Genomic DNA, 13,482 nt, shown 5'->3' on the forward strand with positions numbered 1-13,482 from the left:
CGATTTTTCAGAGAATCTTTAAGTGGCCAACATTTTTTTAGCAAACTCTATACCTTAAATGTATAGGATAGTGTGCGCTCTAATCACACACACACACACACATATATACATGCACACACATATCTACAAATATCTACAATTAGACACACATACATATACACATTTGAGCCCTTCCCAGTCAAACACCTTGTTATATACAATATCCATTATATCACAGTTAAAATGTTTAACAGCATCGCCCTTGTTTGCATTTTAGTGCATTTGGCTGAAGGCAGGCATTGCGTAGCTTTAGGTTAGGAACCTAGAGAGGAAGAGACCTTGACGTGGTCCGGGGCCTATGCCTATTTAGCCAAATGCTGTAACTAACTCTTCCATTTTGCTTTTAATTTAGGTGTGGGCTTGCAAGAGAGGGCCAGATTTTCTTTGTCCCGTGTTAGTAATTTTCCCTATGGGCTTTGGACCCAGGCTTGTCTGGGGCTAACTGCCTGAGTCCCTGAAAGCTGTTCAGCTGTCTGTGAGTGCTGGTGAGCACCCAGGGCTGTGGGCTATGCACGGTCATGGAATGTGTACCCAGTCCAGTTTGAGAGTGCAGTCCAAATATGTGTTTTGTATATGTCTAAAGAAATTGCATAGGGATTGTGTCACCCTTGTTTGTAACTCACTGCGTTTGGTTGAAGGCATTGTGTGGCTGTAGGTTAGGGACCCAGGGAGGAAGAGGCCTTGACATGGTCCTAGCTGTGTGCTTGCAAGAGTGTGACAGACTTTTTATGTGTTGTGTTAATAAGTTTCCCTATGGGCTTTGCACCCAGACTGCCTGAGTCGCTGTAAGCTGTGCAGCTGTCTGTTAATGGTGGTGAGCATACAATAGAAATAAAATTGAGAGTCCAGCCACCGAATATATTTAAAAGGGACCTTTATTCAAACATGGCAGGGTTCAAAATATGTGCAATAGACAACGTTTCGGGCCTACATTCAGCCTTTAATCACGTTTTTTTCTAACACCTCACACCTGCCGACTATAAAGCCACAAAACTGCCTAGTGCAGTTTTTATTTTTTATTAATAATAAAAAATAATAATAGTGTAGATTACTTTGCGATGTGGGGGCTGGTGGTTTGGTGGTTAGTAGTGTAGTGGGGACTTTGTGGTGGGCTATGTGGGATCATAGGGTTATTAGAGTAGAGGGGTCTAATGGCGATTTGGGTTAGCGTGCAAGTAGGGGGTTTTTTTCCAAATTTTTCTGGTCTATTTACTTCTATGGAGGAATTGGTTATCGTGCATGCAATATTGTAAGTTTGGCTTTTTGAGAGTGTCGGGTTATCATTGAAGCAATAACTTTTTGCTTTCAACTCGTAATACCAGTGCAACACGACACATGCAAAAAGTTTGCTTCTATCGCAGTTAGCGCTCTAGTGAAAGCGCTAATTAGTGCTCCACTCGTAATCTAGCCCTCAATGTTTCCTTAAAGGGATGTTGAATATGGTATAATGCATAAAAAAGACAAGGCAATAACCCTTACTGTGAATTTCTAATGAGCAGTATTTTTTCTGACAAATTTCAAAGTTTCCTTTAATTTCCCCACCTTCTGTATCATTTGACAACATCAGCGGAACACTGTCTCATATATGTAAGTATACAGTGTAATCTAGCACATAATCAGTAGGAGCTGGAGCCCCAGAACCTGTGTAAATAAAAAGAATGTGCTAATTTAGATAATGGAAGAGAATTGGAATGTTGTTAAAAATTCTGTGCTCATTCTTTGCCACTAAAGTTTAATTTTGTTCCTTTAATATACAGAATCTGCTCTAAAACTGACTTTATATCTTTCACTTTTTTTTCCTTTAACCTTCACAGGTTTGTAAAAGATACATCGGGTGAAAATTGTATTTAAAAGTTAGGATATGTGCAGATCACAAAACAACCAACCTCACATATTTATGTTTTATATAGGAATATATGTAGAATATTCTAAAAGCTAGGAGCCAGAATATGAATTTGAGGTGCCACAGCCCCAGCCTACTTGGATTTGCCAATCATATAATGCACCATATGCTGTAGTCACCAACATACACCAAGACTATCTGAGTGCCTTAGCGCATTAAAATGAGCCACAAGAAGCAAAAGGTATTTATTTGTATTGATAAGCAGCTTGTGTTTGCATACCCTTGTTTTGTTAAGGATTGCTAACATACAACGATACAAACCAGGCATTTCCTGGTTGACCATGTTCCATTGTTTTTTTCCAGGAGAGGCATTTGTCTACTTCAAATTTATGTTTTTGCAGCTGAAGAAATTTTTCTTTTGTGTGTTTGTATTAAACAGAGGTTTCTGGCATACCAGACATGTTGTCACACACCCAGTTAAATGCATAAATCACCCTTACAGATTGCATTGCTAACGGGATAAAGTGATTTGGTTTGATGGAACTTTTATCATGGAAAAGTATTACTAATCAGTAACAGCCCTTGACAGCACTCAGAGCAATCAAATGGTTAACCTTGGTAATTCCAGAAGTCAAAGTTAAGCAATTTTAATTGCTTATGTGAATACTGTCTACACTAATTTGTATCTTAAATCGTCTCTGTTTTATTCCAAACAGGAGAGTTATAAAAGAAACCACAAATTAGCCCCATATATTCTGCTTTAAGAATATCCGAGCCATGTCATGGCATTACAGACACCACAGGGAGCAGAATTCTCGACTTCGTAAATAGCTGACTTGAAATTCATCTGTAGGAAATCTGTTGTTCAAGCCACTCACAGTAAAAGAAAGTTACAATACAGCCAAAGCCATTTTCTTGTGAGCTTTAGCATTAGTTCCTCCTTAGTAATTTTACACCTAAGCCAAATGAAACTTTCATGATTCAGCATGCAATTTTAAGGGAATTTTCGGTTTACTTCTTATATCAAATTTACTTTGTTCTCTTTGAATCTTTTTTTAGGCATACCTAGGTAGGCTCATGAGCACCACTGAGCTACTGTGAGATATATGGTGATTGGTGGCTACACATATATGCCTCTTGTCATTGGTTCAGCAGATGTGCTCAGCTAGCTCTCAGTAGTGCATTGCTGCTCTGGAGCTGCCTTTAACTATATATTTAACACCTTTGCAGGAATTAAACACATAGTTTAATGAAAGCAATACTGAAATAATGACCTGCTCTAACACATTTAGCATTTTTATGTCTATTTAATTTTTTATTCTTGTATGTTATCTTTGAAATTCTTCCATGTAAAGTGCTGAGAATTTTTTTTGTAGTTTGCAAACAAAAGATGAGTATAAAAATAATAATAATAATAACAATAATAATAATAAAAATGCCTTTGTAATGCTATGTTTTGCCTCAGTAATAATGATATTAATCTGTTGGTTTAAACAAATGTTGCATTTTCCTGTTTTATATTTTTTCTTAAATTCAATGTAACAATTTATTAAATTTCATTGTTCTGAATGTCTCCCTTAAAGGGATATGAAAGCCATTTTTGTTTCTTTAATTATTCAGATAGAGCATACAATTTTAAGCAACTTTCTAATTTACCCCTATTATCACTTTTTCTTCGTTCTTTTGGTATCTTTATTAGAAAAGCAGGAATGTAAGTTTAGGAGCCTGACCATTTTTGGTTCAGAACCTGGGTAGCGCTTGCTGATGGCGGCTAAATGTAATCATGCAAGTGCTATCCAGGGTGCTTAACCAAAAATGGGCTCTTAGGTTAAACAAGCCTTGTTTAAAACACATTTGACAAGATTACAAGTGGACTGCAAAAATTAAAGAAATGTGTTAGTACTTAAGCAAAAGTTTAGGGATCACTAACAAACATCTGGATGTCAGAAAGCAAATCCCTCATATAATGGACTTTTATAGGAGTGTGCTGAAAAACTCATTTAACCTATTGCTCAAGCACTAAGCCAATGGCTGGCAGTAACAAACATGGCAGTGGTCAGTGAGAAAGGGGAGGGCAAGAGAGCTGTTGGAGGCATCAGGGAGGTGCAAGGGTAAGAAGGGAACCCTACAATTCAGAAATAAATAAATAAATATATTTAAAAAATAAATAAATCCTAAAATGCATACTGGTAGACTGTCTGCCAGTACCTAAGATGGTGGTGACTAGTGGAGGGAGAGCTGTTTGGGAGGGATCAGTGGGTGAAAGGTTTCAGCGGAGGCTAATCTCTACACTACAGGAACACTTAACTTTACAACTGATTTACACCTTCACTGCCAGGAATTACAAGCGAGGTGCGTAGCTGCAATCAGTGGCCTTCTAGTTGCCAAAAACCAATGGCAAAGAAATGCATGTCTGCTATTTCTAAACAAAGAAGATCCCAAACTTTTACAACCATATGTCTTATGACTGCAGTAGTTGTGTGTAAATAATTTCATTGAAAATCCCAAAGTTTAAGAAAAATTTAACTTTTTTTTATATATGATCGTATCTGGCGTTCAAATAGTGGCATCAGCTATACCAAAATGAGCCAAGATCAATAGCTTGAGTTTTCTACTTTAAAAATGTATATATATATATATAGGTTTCATAGGTAAATAAAAAAAACAAGGGTTCTATTTCTGTTTAAACAGAAATGCTAAAATATCTCTGGTTCCTTGGGCAAGTTTTTCTCTGAAATTTCTGTCAGCGAAGGGGTTAATATCAAAAGAAAAAACCCTCCTCTAATGTGTCGAGGAGGTACAGTGAAAGTTATTGTATCACTGGAGTTTCTTATAAGTAGTTTAGTGTATCCATTGCCTCTTGGCCCTCTTCACTGCAGATCTATGCTTAGCCCCAGCTGGGCTTGAATTGTCTTGTAAACCAAAATCTGTAGTAGACACAGGAAACAGGCAAGGTCTGCGCTACATACAATACAATTGAGTCCTGTCATATGAGTTAAGATCCCAGCACTGTTAAGAAAACTAATCTTCCAGAGTGTTAGCTACTGGATTCCCCTAAAGAGATAGTTGTCATGTAACATTGTAAGACTATGCGCAAATAGAAAAAAACCCCAAAAAAACACATTGGCTTTGCAAATTTATTAAAGGGACATGAAAGGTTTTGAGGTTTAATTGTGCACAGAAAAAACAACAACTTTGAAATATATTATTTTGCTTGCTTCTGCTGTAAATTATATTTCTTCTGTTTTTTTTTTAAATAGTTCATGTCCTATACTTCTTAGAGATCATTAAAAGCAAATTATCGGCTAGATTACGAGTTTTTGTCGGTAAGGCTGTGCGGGGCTAACAAGCCTTTTTTTCTTACCGCTCACTTAAGCCAACGCTGGTATTACAGGTTTTCTTCAAGCCGGCGTTAGCCTCAGAAAATTGCGCGTTGAGCAAAATTTAGCTCCACATCTCACTGTAATACCAGCGCTGCTTACGGTAGCGGTAAGCTGGCAAAACATGCTCGTGCACGATTTCCCCATAGGAAACAATGGGGCTGAGCTGGCTGAAAAAAAACCTAACACCTGCAAAAAAGCTCCTAACGCAGCCCCATTGTTTCCTATGGGGAAATGAAAGTTATGTCTACACCTAACACCCTAACATGAACCCCGAGTCTAAACACCCCTAATATTACACTTATTAACCCCTAATCTGCCGCCCCCGACATCATCGCCACCTACATTATATTATTAACCCCTAATCTGCCGCTCCGGACACCGCCGCCACCTACATTATACTTATGAACCCCTAATCTACTGCCCCCAACATAGCCGAACCCTACATTATAGTTATTAACCCATAATCTGCCCCCCCCCAACGTCACCGCAACTATATTACATTTATTAACCCCTAATCTGCTGCCGCCAACATAGCTGCCACTATAATACATTTATTAACCCCTAAACCTAAGTCTAACCCTAACCCTAACACCCCCCTAACTTAAATATAATTTAAATACATCTAAATAAATTTACTACAATTAAATAAATTATTCCTATTTAAAACTAAATATTATCGATAAAATATCCTATCAGCCAATCTGAATTAAGGTAAGAAAAATCCTATTGGCTGATGCAATCAGCCAATAGGATTGATCTCGCATTCCAATCAGCCAATAGAATGTGAGCTCAATCCTGGATCAGCCAATAGGATTGGATCAGCCAATAGGATTGAACTTCAATCCTATTGGCTGATTGCATCAGCCAATAGGATTTTTCCTACCTTAATTCCGATTGGCTGATAGGATTCTATTAGCCAATTGGAATTGAAGGGACGCCATCTTGGATGACGTCACTTAAAGGAACCTTCATTCTTCAGTCGCCGTCGGATGGAAGAGGATGCTCCGCGTCGGATGTCTTCAAGATGGACCTGCTCCGCTCCGGATGGATGAAGATAGAAGATGCCGCATGGATGAAGACTTCTGCCAGCCTGGATGTCCTCTTCTGGCCGGATCGGATGAAGACTTCTGCCCCTCTGGACGTCCACTTGTGCCCGGCTGGGTGAAGACAGCTCAAGGTAGGGTGATCTTCAAGGGGGTAGTGTTAGGTTTTTTTAAGGGGGGATTGGGTGGGTTTTAGAGTAGGGTTGGGTGTGTGGGTGGTGGGTTTTAATGTTGGGGGGGTATTGTATTTTTTTTTACAGGTAAAAGAGCTGATTACTTTTGGGCAATGCCCCGCAAAAGGCCCTTTTAAGGGCTATTTGTAATTTAGTATAGGGTAGGGAATTTTATTATTTTGGTGGGCTTTTTATTTTATTAGGGGGATTAGATTAGGTGTAATTAGTTTAAAAAAATTGTAATTCTTTTTTTATTTTCTGTGGGGTTTTTTTGTACTTTAGTTTATTTAATGTAATTGTATTTAATTGTAGGTAATTAATTTAATTAATTTAATGATAGTGTAGTGTTAGGTGTAATTGTAATTTAGGTTAGGATTTATTTTACAGGTAAATTTGTACTTATTTTAACAAGGAAGTTATTAAATAGTTAATAACTATTTAATAACTATTGTACCTAGTTAAAATAAATACAAAGTTGCCTGTAAAATAAAAATAAATCCTAAAATAGCTACAATGTAACTATTAGCTTAGGGTTTATTTTATCGGTAAGTATTTAGTTTTAAATAGGATTAATTTATTTAATAGTAGTAAATTTATTTTTAGATATGTGCATGATCGAAAAATTTGTTTTGGTTCGGTTCCGATCGATTCGGAGGTTTTCGAATTTCGTTTCGGATCGATTCGAATTCGGAAAACTTCGAATGAATTTGTTTCAGATTCATTCAGATTCGAAAAAATTCGGCTGGATTCGGTTCGGTTCGGAAATTCGGAATTTCGGTATGTGTGCTGTGTATTAGACTAGTTTTATGTACTATATATTAGGTGTAACCCATAGCAGAGTGATATAACCTAATATACTGTACAATACTAGTGTAATCCATGTCCATCCGAATTTACCGAATAAATCCGAACTAATTCGGATTTATTCAGTAAATTTGGCAGTATTTTAATTCGGAAATTCGGTTCGATCCGAATCTCCGAATTTGCTGAATTTTCCGAATTTCCGAATCGAACCGAACCGAATTGCACATGTCTATTTATTTTGTTTTATTTAAATTATATTTAAGTTAGGGGGTGTTAGGGTTAGGGTTAGACTTAGGTTTAGGGGTTAATAAATTTAATATAGTAGCGGCGACGTTGGGGGCGGCAGATTAGGGGTTAATAAATGTAGGTAGGTGTCGGCGATGTTAGGGATGGCAGATTAGGGGTTATTAAAATGTAACTAGTGTTTTCGAGGCGGGAGTGCGGCGGTTTAGGGGTTAATAAATTTATTGAAGTGGCGGCGATGTCCGGTCAGCAGATTAGGGGTTAAACATTTTAGTTAAGTGTTTCCGATGTGGGGGGGGGGCTCGGTTTAGGGGTTAATAGGTAGTTTATGGGTGTCAGTGTACTTTTTAGCACTTTAGTTAAGAGCTTTATGTTCCGACGTTAGCCCATAAAACTCTTAACTACTGACTTTTAAATGCGGTAGGAGTCTTGCCAGGAGAGGGTCTACCGCTCACTTTTTCAGGTGATCGTAATACCGGAATTAGGAAAATCTCATTAAAAAGATAGGATACGCAATTGACGTAAGGGGATTTGCGGTAAGCTAAAATCGCGGGGAAAAAGTGAGCGGTAGACCCTCTCCTGTCTGACTCGTAATACCAACGGGCGTTAAAAAGCAGCGTTGGGACCCCTCAATGCTGCTTTTTAAGACTAACGCAAGACTCGTAATCTAGCCGTATGTTTCCTTCAGAATGATGCAAATTGCCTACACCAACTATACACTAGACAATGATTGCTTAAAGCAGGGGATACAGCTAGACCTAATTAAATTAAAACTCACAAATAGAATGTTTTTATTCAAATTTAAACAGCTTTTACTTGAACCTTTAACTTTTTTATTCAAAATATATTTTAATGTTTAAATTGTGCTCTTTCATATGCATAATATAGATTTTTTTAGGTTTCTCTCCTAAATAGAACCTCCTCACTAGGGTTGCCACCTCAGCCATGTTTTCCTGGACAATTTATATTTCATATTCAATATGAAATGTGCACTAACCCAAAATGAAACAATTTATATTTCATATTCCAATATTCTTCATATAACAGAATATGTTTTATTTATTCATAAATAAAAATTTCTACATATATCTATTTTTTTGTACAATATATATGTATACCTATATATATAAATTATTATATATAGGTGTAGATATATATATATATATATATATATATATATATATATATATATATATATATATATATATATATATATATATATGAATAGAAAAGAGGAAATCAAGAGGGCGCACAGCTTGGCACTGGAATAGATATTGGCTATTTGTAAAGTAAGTTTGTTACTTTCTAAACAGTGTTGTTATATTAGTGGAATACAGGAAGAGGGCATAAAAAATAATAAATAATAATAATGTCCTTGCATTGTTATTGTAAAAAAGTTCAGTATTATACTTTAGAATATTCGACACTTCTTTGTCTGAGGTAAGTGATTTTGTGCTTACCAGAGGTAACCTCAATCATATGAGGTAAGTTGTAGACTTGTTTGGGTTAGAGATGTTTCTTTGGCTCTTGTCCGGTCGATTTTGCTTTGTTCTTTGCTGGAGGAATCTTTCTTTTGGTGGAACCCTTGGGATCTTTGTTTCCGGGGGACTCCTGGCAATGGTAAGTTGTTTTGAATGAAAATCCTGGACTCTCTGGTATCGTTTGTTGAAAGGCAATGGAAAATCCTGGACTCTCTTTATCCTCTTGGTGATGAAAATCTGTGTTGTCTCAGGTGTTCATATCAGTAGGCATTTTGTCCTTTGGAATAGTTACATAAACCATTGAGTCTACTGCAGAACAAAAAATATAAAATGTTTTTGTCCAATTTTTTTGTTAATTTTTCTTTCTTCAAGCTTTCACAGGCAAAATCCCAGGACTCGGGAGAAGCAATACACAAAACATGTTACAACCACCAAGCTACAGCGTATCATGTCCATCAGACTTTGATAAATCGGCCCCATGATCTGACCCATAATAGGGGATTATTATTTTTTGCCATTCTTCTTTACTCACCCTGTTATCCACCTTTTCGTTTACAGAGTATTAACCCTTTTTTTCTTTTCTTATTTTTCGTCTCTCACCTATATTCACGTTTTTGCACGTTTTTCTTTCTTTTTTTTTCCCTTTTATTATAACTTGTGGTTAATGTATTTGTATACACATTATTTTGGTTTATTGCTATGTATTGTAATTTTTTTGTAATAAAATATAAAAAAATGAAATAAAAAATACAATTCCAATGGCATCCTACTGTATATACATTATGTACTAACATTTCTTTAACTTGTAAAAGAGGCTTCTTGGTATAACAGATGTCTGTCACCTTGGAGCATATAGCTTGAGCATAACTGGTTTATGACACATTGCTGTTGGTACTGCTGACAGAATAGGGGCACTGGGGAGCTACTCAGTCTGATTAATGTGATGATACCTCCCATATTGTCATTTTCCCCCACTCCCTAAACAGCAGCCATGAAACAACTGATCGGATGGCATTTGTATAACCTTGACACATCCTCTATTAGCTACAGAGCGTTATTTAACTCAGGCTGACTAAGCAAGCATACAAATGTGACAGCCACTCCTCATGGCGTAACTTGGAAAGACAGAGATTTTGGCTGCTGTTATTGTGGAGTGGGTATTTTTAACCTACTGGCTTCTAGGACATGAATTGTGTTGAGAAATTGCCCTCAGAATATTGAAAGTGACATATTCTACTCCCACCAGCAACCTCAGGGTTCCATTAATAACAATATGTTTTCTGTCAAGTGCATGTTATATAATATTGCCAAAAATATATGTGACAAGGAATAGGCCCTTCCTCAGCAGTGATACAGAAAAATCTATTTTCCACTTTCACATCTGCCGGCCACCTTAATACTTTCACTTCTAGATCAAAGGGCCAAACTAATGCAACAATGATTTGCTTTAATTTGCTAGTGCAGGCAATCTGTACATTACTGACCCTAGCTGACTAGCTTACTATGAGCCAGATTACAAGTGTCACGCTAAATACATTTTTTGCGATCTAAGTAAAAACATTAAGGTGCGAATATTACAAGTTGAAAGTAAAATGTTAGCACAGGAGAAAAAGACTCAGGCCCGCTAACTTCAGGACTTTGGATATTGCGACCGTGCTATTTTCTTATTCCAATAGACTTTTATGGGGCACCCCAAAAAGAAACCTTTAGTTATCTCTCTTACGCTAACCTGACACTGTTAGGAGTACTTCAAATTACTGCTCTTCACCTAGAAGAAAATGTTCTTTTTCATTTTTAAATATATATATGTATGAATATATACAGATATAGATATATTTTGCATATACAGATATATATAGAAATATCTATTTAAAAATAAAAATAACCTTTTCTTTATATGTGAAGAACATAGAAATTTCAAATATTTATATTCAAAACACATTAAAAGCATTAACATTGAATAAAAATGATATTGCATGTTTCAAGGTATTCGACTGGGAAGGGCCCATACACTAAGGGCCCGATTCATCATGCTCCGAATGGAGCTTGATGCAGCTGTTTCCGCTGCTCCTTAACTCGTCCGCCTGCTCTGAGGCTGCGGACATCAATCCACCCAATCACATACGATCGGGTTGATTGACAACCCCCTGCTAGCAGCTGGTTGGCTGCGAATCTGCAGGGGGCGGCATTGCACACCAGAAATCCTTGTGCAATGATAAATGCCGACAGCGTATGCTGTTGCCATTTATCGGTGTGCGGCTGACATGATCGCTACAGCGGATCATGTCCGTCCGCACCTTGCTAAATCTACCCCTCAGTCTCTATACACCAGCACACTTTAAAGGGACAGTAAACTTAGCTTTTTTCTTTAAATAATTCTAAATGCCACATGTAAATATAATGATATAGCTGCATTTCACCTTTCCAAACATTGTAGAAAGTTATTAAAATATTCAGTAAACTTACTTCCATATTCTTAACTCTAGCTGCCCAATGCCGGTTATGTTATGGGTTTTTTTTTAGGCTGCATCTGCCTAACCTATCCCCTATGAATCGATCGTGCAGCTCCTTGAGTGTCAAGGATGCGCGTTCCTTGATTGACAGGCATTGTTTATCATTACGCTCCAGTGCAAGGCATTCGCAGTTTGGGGCCTAGTTATCAAGCCGTCAACCTCAAATACGCTGGAATTCCGCAGCGTATTTGTGGCGAGGCTGATTCGCCTTAGTTATCAAAGGCTCGAGACCGGCAAAAGTAGAATTTTGTGACGTAAGCATCGATCCGCCGGACTCAGTCCGACACAGATCGATTCTTACGTCACTCCAGATGTTCCGCACACAAGTGCGGCACATTCTCACTACTTTTGCTAGCTATCAAAAAACTAGCAGGTACGCTCGGCACTTTTACGGCCCAGCGTACCTGGTTTTCAATCCGCCACCCCTGGAGGCGGCGGATCCCATAGGAATCAATGGGAGTCTGACCATAGCGAAAGTACAAGTTCGCTGCTGACAGACATCCCATTGATTTCTATGGGAGCTGTCTACACCTAACACCCTAACATGTACCCCGAGTCTAAACACCACTAATCTGACCCCCCCTACATCGCCGCAACTAAATAAAGTTATTACCCCCTAAATCGCCGCTCCCGGAGCCCACCGCAAGCTACTCTATACATATTAACCCCTAAACCGCCGCTCCCGTAGCCCACCGCAACTATAATAAATGTATTAACCCCTAAACCGCCGCTCCCTGAACCCGCCGCAACCTATATTAAATGTATTAACCCCTATCCTGCCCCCCCTACACCGTCGCCACCTATAATAAATGTATTAACCCCTAATCTGCCCCCCCTACACCGTCGCCACCTATAATAAATTTATTAACCCCTATCCTGCCCCCCACTACGCCGCCGCCACTGTCATAAAATTATTAACCCCTAAACCTAAGTCTAACCCTAACCCTAACGCCCCCCTAACTTAAATATTAATTAAATAAATCTAAATAAATTAACTCTTATTAAGTAAATGAATCCTATTGAAAACTAAATACTTACCTTTAAAATAAACCCTAATATAGCTACAATATAAATAATAATTATATTCTAGCTATCTTAGGATTTATTTTTATTTTACAGGTACCTTTCAATTTATTTTAACCATGTACAATAGCTATTAAATAGTTATTAACTATTTAATAGCTTACCTAGCTAAAAGAAACTGAAATGTACCTGTAAAATAAATCCTAACCTAAGTTACAATGACACCTAACACTACACTATACTTTAATAAATTATTCCTATTTAAAAATAAATACTTACCTGTAAAATAAACCCTAAGATAGCTACAATATAATTAATAATTATATTATAGCTATTTTAGGATTAATATTTATTTTACAGGTAACTTTGTATTTATTTTAGCTAGTTAGAATAGTTATTAAATAGTTATTAACTATTTAATAACTACATAGCTAAAAGAAATACAAAATTACCTGTAAAATAAATCCTAACTTAAGTTACAATTAAACCTAATACTACACTATCATTAAATTAATTAAATAAATTAACTACAAATAACTACAATTAAATACAATTACATAAACTAACTAAAGTACAAAAAATAAAAAAAGCTAAGTTACAAAAAATAAAAAAATAAGTTACAAACATGTTACAAATATTACAACAATTTTAAGCTACTTACACCTAATCTAAGCCCCCTAATAAAATAACAAACCCCCCCAAAATAAAAAAATGCCCTACCCTATTCTAAATTAAATAAATTTCAAAGCTCTTTTACCTTACCAGCCCTTAAAAGGGCCATTTGTGGGGGCATGCCCCAAAGAAAACAGCTCTTTTGCCTGTAAAAGAAAAATACAACCCCCCCCAACATTAAAACCCACCACCCACATACCCCTAATCTAACCCAAACCCCCCTTACAAAAACCTAACACTAATCCCCTGAAGATCATCCTACCTT

At 37.0% G+C, this 13,482-nt stretch overlaps 1 protein-coding gene across 1 annotated transcript in view; it reads right to left on the bottom strand.

Annotated features, from left to right (window-relative positions):
* The window catches only part of LOC128645900 (vascular endothelial growth factor receptor kdr-like), a 353,579-nt gene that overhangs the window by 256,009 nt on the left and 84,088 nt on the right, over positions 1 to 13,482 (bottom strand). The window lies entirely within an intron of this gene.

The sequence above is a fragment of the Bombina bombina genome, chromosome 1 (genome assembly GCF_027579735.1).
Source record: "Bombina bombina isolate aBomBom1 chromosome 1, aBomBom1.pri, whole genome shotgun sequence".
Lineage (NCBI taxonomy): Eukaryota > Metazoa > Chordata > Amphibia > Anura > Bombinatoridae > Bombina > Bombina bombina.